This window comes from Triticum aestivum, chromosome 7D (genome assembly GCF_018294505.1).
Source record: "Triticum aestivum cultivar Chinese Spring chromosome 7D, IWGSC CS RefSeq v2.1, whole genome shotgun sequence".
NCBI lineage: Eukaryota > Viridiplantae > Streptophyta > Magnoliopsida > Poales > Poaceae > Triticum > Triticum aestivum.
In genome coordinates, this window is record NC_057814.1 from 205,185,478 (window position 1) to 205,199,043 (window position 13,566).

A 13,566-nucleotide genomic window follows, 5' to 3' on the forward strand; every position below is an offset into this window, starting at 1 on the left:
AAGCAAATCATGAACATATTGCAAACCCTACAACGGGGATCCCTCACGCTTGCGCGACACGGAGAGCACCATAGGACAACACCGATAATAAAAAATGCAACTCAAACCAATCTTGATCATCAAATAACCCATAGGACAAAACGGATCTACTCAAACATCATAGGATAGCCATACATCATTGGTAAATAATATATAGCGTTGAGCACCATGTTTAAGTAGAGATTACAGCGGGTAAGAGAGAGGTTACACCGCTGCATAGAGGGGGGAAGAGTTGGTGATGATGGCGGTGAAGTTGTTGGTGAAGATTGCGGTGATGATGATGGCCACGGCGGCGTTCCGGCGCCACCGGAAGAGAAGGGGAGAGGGGGCCCCTTCGTCTTCTTCTTCCATGACCTCCTCCCTAGATGGGAGAAGGGTTTCCCCTCTGGTCCTTGGCCTCCATGGGGTGGGAGGGGCGAGAGCCCCTCCGAGATTGGATCTGTCTCTCTGTCTCTCTCTGTTTTTGCGTTCCCTTCTGCTGCCCTTTCACCGTTTCTTTTATATCCGGAGATCCGTAACTCCGATTGGGTTGAATCTTTCGACCAGATTTTTCTCATAAAATTAGCTTTCTTGCGGCAAAAGAAGAGTGTCAACCGCCTCAAGGGGTGCCCACGAGGGTCCAGGGCGCGCCCCCTGCCTCGTGGCCTCCTCGGGCACCGTCTCGCGTTGATTTTACTTCCCCAAAATCATAAATATTCCAAAATAATTCTCCGTGCGTTTCTGTGTAAAGAGAAACAGGCAATCCAAACTTCAAATGATATAAGTGAAGCACGTGAAGCATTCTATAAAGCCATACTCAAAAGATATATGTGAAGTGCAAAGAGCATTCTATAAATCAACCAAGGACTATCTCATACCAGCATGGTGCATAAAAGAAAAATTAAAACTAAAGCAAAAGACGCTCCAAGATTTGCACATATCGCATGAACGAAACGAATCCGAAAACATACCGATACTTGTTGAAGAAAGAGGGGATGCTTTCCGGGGCATCCCCAAGCTTAGACACTTGAGTCTGCTTGAATATTTAATTGGGGTGCCTTGGTCATCCCCATGCTTGAGTTCTTGCCTCTCTTCCTTCTTCTCACATCGAGACCTTCTCGATCATCGAACACTTCATCCACACAAAACTTCAACAGAAAACTCGGTAAGATCCGTTAGTATAATAAAGCAAATCACTACTCTAAGTACTGTTGAAAACCAATTCATATTTTCTTTTTGCATTATAGATACTATAATATAACTTTTTCATGGCTTAATCCACTGATATAAATTGATAGTTTCATCAAAACAAGCAAACTATGCATCAAAAAACAGAATCTGTCTAAAACAGAATAGTCTGTAACATTCTGATCATTCACCATACTTCTGATACTTGAACAATTCTGCCAAAATTAGAAACAAATAAAAAATTTGTATAGAAAGACAGTGCAAAAAGAATCAGAACCGTTTGACATTCCAGTAAAAAAATAAAAATCGCGCACTACAGCAAAAGTTTCTGTCCTGCACCGTGCAAACCAACAAGCATTGTAAACAACCTAAAGGCAAACCTTGGCACATTATTTTTATAATACAATGGAATTGTACATGGGGATAATTATTTTTGTTGAAAAGTTTCTATAATCAAGATTCACAAAGTTTCCGTGAGCATGAACAAAGTTCAAGGCTAGCTCCCACTTCAACAATGCTCGTCTTTCTCACTTTCGCTTTTCTTTTTGAAAAGTTTCGGGTTCCCCTCTTTATTCTTTTGTTTTTAAACTATATAAAAGCACTCAACAGAAATAAATGACTCTCTAAAACTTCCGGGTTGTCTCCTTGGCAGCGCTTTCTTTAAAGCCATTAAGCTAGGCATATAATGCTCAAGTAGTGAATCCACCCGGATCCCAAGGTATATCAAAGCCAATTTTAATTAGCAATGATTTGGCATTTAGTAGTGAGCACAAGGCAACATATATCATGCAACAACAAAGTCTAACTCTCTTCCTATGCATCGGCATGTCATAAAAGAACAATTCATGCACACATAGTAAAGGCCAATGCATAGTATAAACAGTTTCTTGCAATTTTTTCATGTTGGAAACATAAAGGGGCGGAGATGTAGTTCCCCACTCATAATAATTGCAAGTAGGAGCAGAAAGCACATTCATATTATATCTATCAAAATCATCATGTGCAACGGTAAAAGGCAACCCATCAATGTAATCCTTAATAAGTGCAAACTTCTTCGATATAGTGTAGTCGGGAGAATTCAAAAAGATAATAGGACTATCATGCGTGGGTGCAATAGCAACAATTTCATTCATAACATAAGGAACTATAGCAAGTTCATCTCCATAAGCATAATTCATATTGGCATCTTGGCCACAAGCATAGCAAGCATCATCAAAAAGGGATATTTCAAGAGAATCAACGGGATCATAATAGTCATCATAGCAATCATCCTTCGGAAAGCACGAAGGGAAATTAAACAATGTATGAGTTGAAGAGTTACTCTCATTAAAAGGTGGGCACGGGTAGCTAATCCGATCTTCCTCCTTTTGTTCTTCGCTCTCCTCATCATCTTTTTCATCCAATGAGCTCACAGTTTCATCAATTTCTTCTTCCATAGACTCCTGCAAAATATTAGTCTCTTCTTGGACAGCGGAGACTTTCTCAATAAATGCATCAATATCAGAATTGAATTCATAATTGGCACAACAATAGTTAAGGATAGCTAAATTTTCAGGTCTATAAACAACATCATAAAGATTTTCAAACTCTTTGAACATAGATTCAATTTCATAAGCACCCATAAAAGCAACAAATTCTTCTACTTGCTCCACATCATAGTAATCATATATACCTCTAGCATAAGAAGCCAAGGTTTCATTATCATTAAATTCGCATGAAAAGGGAAGGTGTGGAGACTTCATCCTAGAGTAACAAGTATAATCATATCTCAAGCATAGTTGCCTAGCATACCACTTCAACATATGAATTTGATCCCATAATAGTTTCCCTTTTTGAGTCAAGCGATAATCCTTAAAGTATTCACGTTGATCCAACGTGTCTCCCATAACATAATTGAATGGGGTTTTCTCAGGATTATCAAAGTAGTACATAATATCTTTCACATAATGAGCATCGAGGGTTTTAGGAGGTTCCCCATCTCCATGAGTAGCAAGTACACCTAATTTTTTGGTATTTCGTGTTCCATATCCATAACTAAAGATAAAGAACAAAACAAATAAAAATTACTTAGTGATAAAGCAAACAAGCACACACGAGAATATTCACCCCACGCTATTGCTCCCCGGCAACGGCGCCAGAAAAGGTCTTGATAACCCACAAGTATAGGGGATCAATTGTAGCCCCTTTCGATAAGTAAGAGTGTCGAACCCAATGAGGAGCTAAGGTAGAACAAATATGCCCTCAAGTTCTATCGACCACCGATACAACTCTACGCACGCTTGACGTTCGCTTTACCTAGAACAAGTATGAAACTAGAAGTACTTTGTAGGTGTTTTTGGATAGGTTTGCAAGATAATAAAGAGAGCGTAAATAAAAACTAGGGGCTGTTTTGATGAAGACACAACTAAATTAGTTTTAGTAGAGAGCTTTTTGTCACGAGAAAGTTATTTGTCCCTAGGCAATCGATAACTAGACCGGTAATCATTATTGCAATTTTATTTGAGGGAGAGGCATAAGCTAACATACTTTCTCTACTTGGATCATATGCACTTATGATTGGAACTCTAGCAAGCATCCGCAACTACTAAAGATCATTAAGGTAGAACCCAACCATAGCATTAAAGCATCAAGTCCTCTTTATCCCATACGCAAACAACCTACTTACTCGGGTCTGTGCTTCTGTCACTCACGCTACCCACCATACGCAAATCATGAACATATTGCAGACCCTACAGTGGGGATCCCTCACGCTTGCGCGACACGGAGAGCACCATAGGACAACACCAATAATAAAACATGCAACTCAAACCAATCTTGATCATCAAATAACCCATAGGACAAAACGGATCTACTCAAACATCATAGGATAGCCATACATCATTGGTAAATAATATATAGCGTTGAGCACCATGTTTAAGTAGAGATTACAGCGGGTAAGAGAGAGGTTACACCGCTGCATAGAGGGGGGAAGAGTTGGTGATGATGGCGGTGAAGTTGTTGGTGAAGATTGCGGTGATGATGATGGCCACGGCGGCGTTCCGGCGCCACCGGAAGAGAAGGGGAGAGGGGGCCCCTTCGTCTTCTTCTTCCTTGACCTCCTCCCTAGATGGGAGAAGGGTTTCCCCTCTGGCCCTTGGCCTCCATGGCGTGGGAGGGGCGAGAGCCCTCCGAGATTGGATCTGTCTCTCTGTCTCTCTCTGTTTCTGCGTTCCCTTTTGCTGCCCTTTCACCGTTTCTTTTATATCCGGAGATCCGTAACTCCGATTGGGTTGAATCTTTCGCCCAGATTTTTCTCATAAAATTAGCTTTCTTGCGGCAAAAGAAGAGCATCAACCGCCTCACGGGGTGCCCACGAGGGTCAAGGGCGCGCCCCCTGCCTCGTGGCCCCCTCGGGCACCGTCTCGCGTTGATTTTACTTCCCTGAAATCATAAATATTCCAAAATAATTCTCCGTCCATTTTTATCCCGTTTGGACTCCGTTTGATATTGGGTTTGTGCGAAACATAAAACATGCAACAAACAGGAACTGGCACTGGGCACTGGATCAATATGTTAGTCCCAAAACTAATATAAAAATTGGCCAAAAGTATATGAAAGTTGAATAATATTGGCATGGAACAATCAAAAATTATAGATACGACGGAGACGTATCAGCATCCCCAAGCTTAATTCATGCTCGTCCTCGAATAGGTAAATGATAAAAAAGATAATTTTTGATGTGGAATGCTACCTAGCATAATCTTGATCATGTATCTAATCATGGCATGAATATTAAGATACGAGTGATTCAAAGCAATAGTCTATCATTTGACATAAAAACAATAATACTTCAAGCCTACGAATAAAGCAATCATGTCTTTTCAAAATAACAAGGCCAAAGAAAGTTATCCCTACAAAATCATATAGTCTGGCTATGCTCCATCCTCACCACACAAAATATTCAAATCATGCACAACCCCGATGACAAGCCGAGCAATTGGTTCATACTTTTGATGTTCTCAAACCTTTTCAACTTTCACGCAATACATGAGTGTGAGCCATGGGCATAGCACTATAGGTGGAATAGAATATGATGGTGGAGGTTGTGTGGAGAAGACAAAAAGAAGAAAGTCTCACATCGACGCGGCTAATCAACGGGCTATGGAGATGCCCATCAATTGATGTCAATGTGAGGGGTAGGGATTTCCATGCAACGGATGCACTAAGAGCTATAAGTGTATGAAAGCTCAAACTGGAAACTAAGTGGGTGTGCATCCAACTTGCTTGCTCATGAAGACCTCGGGCATTTGAGGAAGCTGAAGGAAATATGCCCTAGAGGCAATAATAAAGTTATTATTTATTTCCTTATATCATGATAAATGTTTATTATTCATGCTAGAATTGTATTAACCGGAAACATAATACATGTGTGAATGCATAGACAAACAGAGTGTCACTAGTATGCCTCTACTTGACTAGCTCGTTAATTAAAGATGGTTATGTTTCCTAACCATAGACATGAGTTGTCATTTGATTAACGGGATCACATCATTAGGAGAATGATGTGATTGACTTGACCCATTCCGTTAGCTTATCACTTGATCGTTTAGTATGTTGCTATTGCTTTCTTCATGACTTATACATGTTCCTATGACTATGAGATTATGCAACTCCCATTTACCGGAGGAACACTTTGTGTGCTACCAAACGTCACAACGTAACTGGGTGATTATAAAGGTGCTCTACAGGTGTCTCCGAAGCTACTTGTTGGGTTGGCGTATTTTGGGATTAGGATTTGTCACTCCGATTGTGGGAGAGGTATCTCTGGGCCCACTCGGTAATGCACATCACTTAAGCCTTGCAAGCATTGCAACTAATGAGTTAGTTGCGGGATGATGTATTACGGAACGAGTAAAGAGACTTGCCGGTAACGAGATTGAACTAAGTATTGAGATACCGACGATCGAATCTCGGGCAAGTAACATACCGATAACAAAGGGAACAACGTATGTTGTTATGCGGTCTGGCCGATAAAGATCTTCGTAGAATATGTGGGAGCCAATATGAGCATCCAGGTTCCGCTATTGGTTATTGACCGGAGATGTGTCTCGGTCATGTCTACGTAGTTCTCGAACCCGTAGGGTCCGCACGCTTAAAGTTCTATGACGGTTATATTATGAGTTTATGTGTTTTGATGTACCGAAGGTAGTTCGGAGTCCCGGATGAGATCGGGGACATGACGAGGAGTCTCAAAATGGTCGAGACGTAAAGATCGATATATTGGACAACTATATTCGGACATCGGAAAGGTTCCGAGTGATTCGAGTATTTTTCGGAGTACCGAGGAGTTACGGGAATACGGGAAAGAAGTATTGGGCCTTGATGGGCCTTAGTGGGAAGGAGAGATAGCAGCCAGGAGGTGGCGCGCGCCCCTCCCAAGCCCAGTCCGAATTGGACAAGGGGTTTGGGGCGCGACCCCCCTCTCCCTTCCTTCTCCTCTTCCCCCCTTTCCCCCCTTCTCCTAGTTGGACTAGGAAAGGAGGAAACCTACTCCAACTAGGAGTAGGAATCCTACTCCCGTGGCGTGCCCCTCCTAGGGCCGGCCTCCTCCTCCCTTGCTCCTTTATATACGGGGGCAGGGGGGCACCCCATAGAGACAACAATTGATCGTTTGATCTTTTAGCCGTGTGCGGTGCCCCTCTCCACCATAGTCCACCTCGATAATACTGTAGCGGTGCTTAGGCGAAGCCCTGCCTCGGTAGAACATCATCATCGTCACCACGCCGTCGTGCTGACGAAACTCTCCCTCAACACTCGGCTGGATCGGAGTTCGAGGGACGTCATCGGGCTGAACGTGTGCTGAACTCGGAGGTGCCGTGCGTTCGGTACTTGATCGGTCGGATCGTGAAGACGTACGACTACATCAACCGCGTTGTGCTAACGCTTCCGCTTTCGGTCTACGAGGGTACGTAGACAACACTATCCCCTCTCGTTGCTATGCATCACCATGATCTTGCGTGTGCGTAGGAATTTTTTTTGAAATTACTACGTTCCCAACAGTGGCATCAGAGCTTGGTTTTATGCGTAGATGTCATATGCACGAGTAGAACACAAGTGAGTTGTGGGCGATATAAGTCATACTGCTTACCAGCATGCCATACTTTGGTTCGGCGGTATTGTTGGATGAAGCGGCCCGGACCGACATTACGCGTACGCTTACGCGAGACTGGTTCTACCGATGTGCTTTGCACACAGGTGGCTGGCGGGTGTCAGGTTCTCCAACTTTAGTTGAACCGAGTGTGTCTACGCTCGGTCCTTGCGAAGGTTAAAACAGCACCAACTTGACAAACTATCGTTGTGGTTTTGATGCGTAGGTAAGAACGGTTCTTGCTCAGCCCGTAGCAGCCACGTAAAACTTGCAACAATAAAGTAGAGGACGTCTAACTTGTTTTTGCAGGGCATGTTGTGATGTGATATGGTCAAGGCATGATGCTATATTTTATTGTATGAGATGATCATGTTTTGTAACCGAGTTATCGGCAACTGGCAGGAGCCATATGGTTGTCGCTTTATTGTATGCAATGCAAACACCCTGTAATGCTTTACTTTATCACTAAGCGGTAGCGATAGTCGTAGAAGCATAAGTTGGCGAGACGACAACGATGCTACGATGGAGATCAAGGTGTCGCGCCGGTGACGATGGTGATCATGACAGTGCTTCGGAGATGGAGATCACAAGCACAAGATGATGATGGCCATATCATATCACTTATATTGATTGCATGTGATGTTTATCTTTTATGCATCTTATCTTGCTTTGATTGACGGTAGCATTATAAGATGATCTCTCACTAAATTATCAAGGTATAAGTGTTCTCCCTGAGTATGCACCGTTGCGAAAGTTCTTCGTGCTGAGACACCACGTGATGATCGGGTGTGATAGGCTCTACGTTCAAATACAACGGGTGCAAAGCAGTTGCACACGCGGAATACTCAGGTTAAGCTTGACGAGCCTAGCATATAACAGAATAGGCCTCGGAACATGGAGACCGAAAGGTCGAGCGTGAATCATATAGTATATATGATCAACATAGTGATGTTCACCGTTGAAACTACTCCATTTCACATGATGATCGGTTATGGTTTAGTTGATTTGGATCACATGATCACTTAGATGATTAGAGGGATGTCTATCTAAGTGGGAGTTCTTAAGTAATATGATTAATTGAACTTAAATTTATCATGAACTTAGTCCTGATAGTATTTTGCAAATTATGTTGTACATCAATAGCTCGCGTTGTTGCTTCCCAATGTTTATTTTGATATGTTCCTAGAGAAAAATTATGTTGAAAGATGTTAGTATCAATGATGCCGATTGGATCCATGATCTGAGGATTATCCTCATTGCTGCACAGAAGAATTATGTCCTTGATGCACCGCTAGGTGACAGACCTATTGCAGGAGCAGATGCAGACGTTGTGAACGTTTGACTAGCTCAATATGAAGACTACTTGATAGTTTAGTGCACCATGCTTAACGGCATAGAATCGGGACTTCAAAGACGTTTTGAACGTCATGGACCATATGAGATGTTCCAGGAGTTTAAGTTAATATTTCAAGCAAATACCCGAGTTGAGAGATATGAAGTCTCCAACAAGTTCTATAGCTAAAAGATGGAGAGAATAGCTCAAGCAGTGAGCATGTGCTCAGATTGTCTGGGTACTACAATCGCTTGAATCAATTGGGAGTTAATCTTCCAGATAAAATAGTGATTGACAGAATTCTCTAGTCACCATCACCAAGTTAGTGGAACTTCGTGATGAACTATAGTATGCAAGGGATGACGAAAGTAATTCCCGAGCTCTTCGCGATGCTGAAATCGACGAAGGTAGAAATCAAGAAAGAGCATCAAGTGTTGATGGTTAACAAGACCACTAGTTTCAAGAAAAGGGCAAAGGGATAGAAGGGGAACTTCAAGAAGAACGGCAAGCAAGTTGCTGCTCAAGTGAAGAAGCCCAAGTCTGGACCTAAGCCTGAGACTAAGTGCTTCTACTGCAAAGGGACTGGTCACTCGAAGCGGAACTGCCCCAAGTATTTGGTGGATAAGAAGGATGGCAAAGTGAACAAAGCTATATTTGATATACATGTTATTGATGTGTACTTTACTAGTGTTTATAGCAACCCCTCGGTATTTGATACTGGTTCAGTTGCTAAGAGTAGTAACTCGAAACGGGAGTTGCAGAATGAAAAGAGACTAGTTAAGGGGGAAGTGACGATGTGTGTTGGAAGTAGTTCCAAGATTGATATGATCATCATCGCACACTTCCGATACTTTCGGGATTAGTGTTGAACCTAAATAAATGTTATTTGGTGTTTGCGTTGAGCATGAATATTATTTGATCATGTTTATTGCAATATGGTTATTCATTTAAATTAGAGAATAAGTGTTGTTCTGTTTACATGAATAAAGCCTTCTATGGTCATACACCCAATGAAAATGGTTTGTTGGATCTCGATCGTGGTGATACACATTTTCATAATATTGAAGCCAAAAGATGCAAAGTTAATAACGATAGTGCGACTTATTTGTGGCACTACCGTTTAGGTCATATTGGTGTAAAGCGCATGAAGAAACTCCATGCCGATGGACTTTTGGAATCACTTGATGCTTGCGAACCATGCCTCATGGGCAAGATGACTAAGACTCCGTTCTCCGGAACAATGGAGCGAGCAACTGACTTATTGGAAATAATACACACTGATGTGTGCGGTCCGATGAGTGTTAAGGTTCACGGCAAGTTTCGTTATTTTCTGACCTTCACAGATGATTTGAGCAGATATGGGTATATCTACTTGATGAAACACAAGTCTAAAACATTTGGAAAGTTCAAAGAATTTCAGAGTGAAGTGGAGAATCATCGTAACAAGAAAATAAAAGTTTCTACGATATGATCGCAGAGGTAAAATATTTGAGTTAAAAGTTTGGCCTTCAGTTAAAACAATGTGAAATAGTTTCACTACTCACGCCACCTGGAACACCACAATGTAATGGTGTGTCCGAACGTCATAACCATACTTTATTAGATATAGTGCAATCTATGATGTCTCTTACCAATCTACCACTATCGTTTTGGGGATATGCTTTAGAGACAGCTACATTCACGTCAAAAAAAGGGGCACCATCTAAATCCGTTTGATACGACACCGTATGAACTGTGGTTTGACAAGAAACAAAAGTTGTCGTTTCTTAAAGTTTGGGGCTGCGATGCTTATGTGAAAAAGCTTCAACCTGATAATCTCGAACCCAAATCGGAGAAATGTGTCTTCATAGGATACCCAAAAGAGATTGTTGGGTACACCTTCTATCATAGATCCGAAGGCAAGACTTTTGTTGCTAAATTTGGAATCTTTCTAGAGAAGGAGTTTCTCTCGAAAGAAGTGAGTGGGAGGAAAGTAGAACTTGATGAGGTAACTGTACCTGCTCCCTTATTGGAAAGTAGTTCATCACAGAAACCAGTTCCTGTGACGTCTACACCAATTAGTGAGGAAGTTAATGATGATGATCATGAAACTTCAGATCAAGTTGTTACTGAACCTCGTAGGTCAACCAGAGTAAGATCCGCACCAGAGTGGTACGGTAATCCTGTTCTGGAGGTTATGTTACTAGACCATGACGAACCTACGAACTATGAAGAAGCGATGGTGAGCCCAGATTCCGCAAAATGGCTTGAGGCCATGAAATCTGAGATGGAATCCATGTATGAGAACAAAGTATGGACTTTGGTTGACTTGCCCGATGATCGGCAAGCCATAAAAATAAATGGATCTTCAAGAGGAAGACGGGCGCTGATAGTAGTGTTACCATCTACAAAGCTAGAATTTTCGCAAAAGGTTTTCGACAAGTTCAAGGTGTTGACTACGATAAGAGTTTCTCACTCGTATCTATGCTTAAGTCTGTCCGAATCATGTTAGCAATTGCCGCATTTTATGAAATCTGGCAAATGGATAAACAAAACTGCATTCCTTAATGGATTTATTAAAGAAGAGTTGTATATGATGCAACCAGAAGGTTTTGTCAATCCTAAAGGTGCTAACAAAATACGCAAGCTCCAGCGATCCATCTATGGACTGGTGCAAGCATCTCGGAGTTGGAATATACGCTTTGATAAGTTGATCAAAGGATATAGTTTTATACAGACTTGCGGTGAAGCTTGTATTTACAAGAAAGTGAGTGGGAGCACTACAACATTTCTGATATGTATATGTGAATGACATATTGTTGATCGGAAATAATGTAGAATTATTCTGCAAAGCATAAAGGAGTGTTTGAAAGGAGTTTTTCAAAGAAAGACCTCGGTGAAGCTGCTTACATATTGAGCATCAAGATCTATAGAGATAGATCAAGACGTTTGATAAGTTTTTCCAATGAGTACATACCTTGACAAGATTTTGAAGTAGTTCAAAATGGAACAGTCAAAGAAAGAGTTCTTGCCTGTGTTACAAGGTGTGAAATTGAGTAAGACTCAAGCCCGACCACGGCAGAAAATAGAAAGAGAATGAAAGTCATTCCCTATGCCTTGGCCATAGGTTCTATAAAGTATGCCATGCTGTGTACCAGATCTATTGTATAGCCTACACTGATTTTGGCACGGGAGTACAATAGTGATCTAGGAGTAGATCACTGGATAGCGGTCAAAATTATCCTTAGTGGAATAAGGATATGTTTCTCGATTATGGAGGTGACAAAAGGTTCGTCGTAAAGGGTTATGTCGATGCAAGTTTTTGACACTGATCCAGATGACTCTAAGTCTCAATCTGGATACATATTGAAAGTGGGAGCTATTAGCTAGAGTAGCTCCGTGCAGAGCATTGTAGACATAGAATTTGCAAAATAATAACGGATCTGAATGTGACAGACCCGTTGACTAAAATTATCTCACAAGCAAAACATGATCACACCTTAGTACTCTTTGGGTGTTAATCACATAGCGATGTGAACTAGATTACTAACTCTAGTAAACCCTTTGGGTGTTGGTCACATGATGATGTGAACTATGGGTGTTAATCACATGATGATGTGAACTATTGATGTTAAATCACATGGCGATGTGATCTGGATTATTGACTCTAGTGCAAGTGGGAGACTGAAGGAAATATGCCCTAGAGGCAATAATAAAGTTATTATTTATTTTCTTATATCATGATAAATGTTTATTATTCATGCTAGAATTGTATTAACTGGAAACATAATACATGTGTGAATACATAGACAAACAGAGTGTCACTAGTATGCCTCTACTTGACTAGCTCGTTAATTAAAGATGGTTATGTTTCCTAACCATAGACATGAGTTGTCATTTGATTAACGGGATCACAACATTAGGAGAATGATGTGATTGACTTGACCCATCCCGTTAGCTTAGCACTTGATCGTTTAGTATGTTGCTATTGCTTTCTTCATGACTTAGCATTCTATAAAGCCATACTCAAAAGATATATGTGAAGTGCAAAGAGCATTCTATAAATCAACCAAGGACTATCTCATACCAGCATGGTGCATAAAAGAAAAATTAAAACTAAAGCAAAAGACGCTCCAAGATTTGCACATATCGCATGAACGAAACGAATCCGAAAACATACCGATACTTGTTGAAGAAAGAGGGGATGCTTTCCGGGGCATCCCCAAGCTTAGACGCATGAGTCTCCTTGAATATTTAATTGGGGTGCCTTGGTCATCCCCATGCTTGAGTTCTTGCCTCTCTTCCTTCTTCTCACATCGAGACCTTCTCGATCATCGAACACTTCATCCACACAAAACTTCAACAGAAAACTCGGTAAGATCCGTTAGTATAATAAAGCAAATCACTACTCTAAGTACTGTTGAAAACCAATTCATATTTTCTTTTTGCATTATAGATACTGTAATATAACTTTTTCATGGCTTAATCCACTGATATAAATTGATAGTTTCATCAAAACAAGCAAACTATGCATCAAAAAACAGAATCTGTCTAAAGCAGAACAGTCTGTAACATTCTGATCATTCACCATACTTCTGATACTTGAACAATTCTGCCAAAATTAGGAAAAAATAAAAAATTTGTATAGAAAGACAGTGCAAAAAGAATCAGAACCGTTTGACGTTCCAGTAAAAAATTAAAAATCGCGCACTACAGCCAAAGTTTCTGTCCTGCACCGTGCAAACCAACAAGCATTGTAAACATCCTAAAGGCAAACCTTGGCACATTATTTTTATAATACAATGGAATTGTACATGGGGATAATTATTTTTGTTGAAAAGTTTCTATAATCAAGATTCACAAAGTTTCCGTGAGCATGAACAAAGTTCAAGGCTAGCTCCCATTTCAACAATGCTCGTCT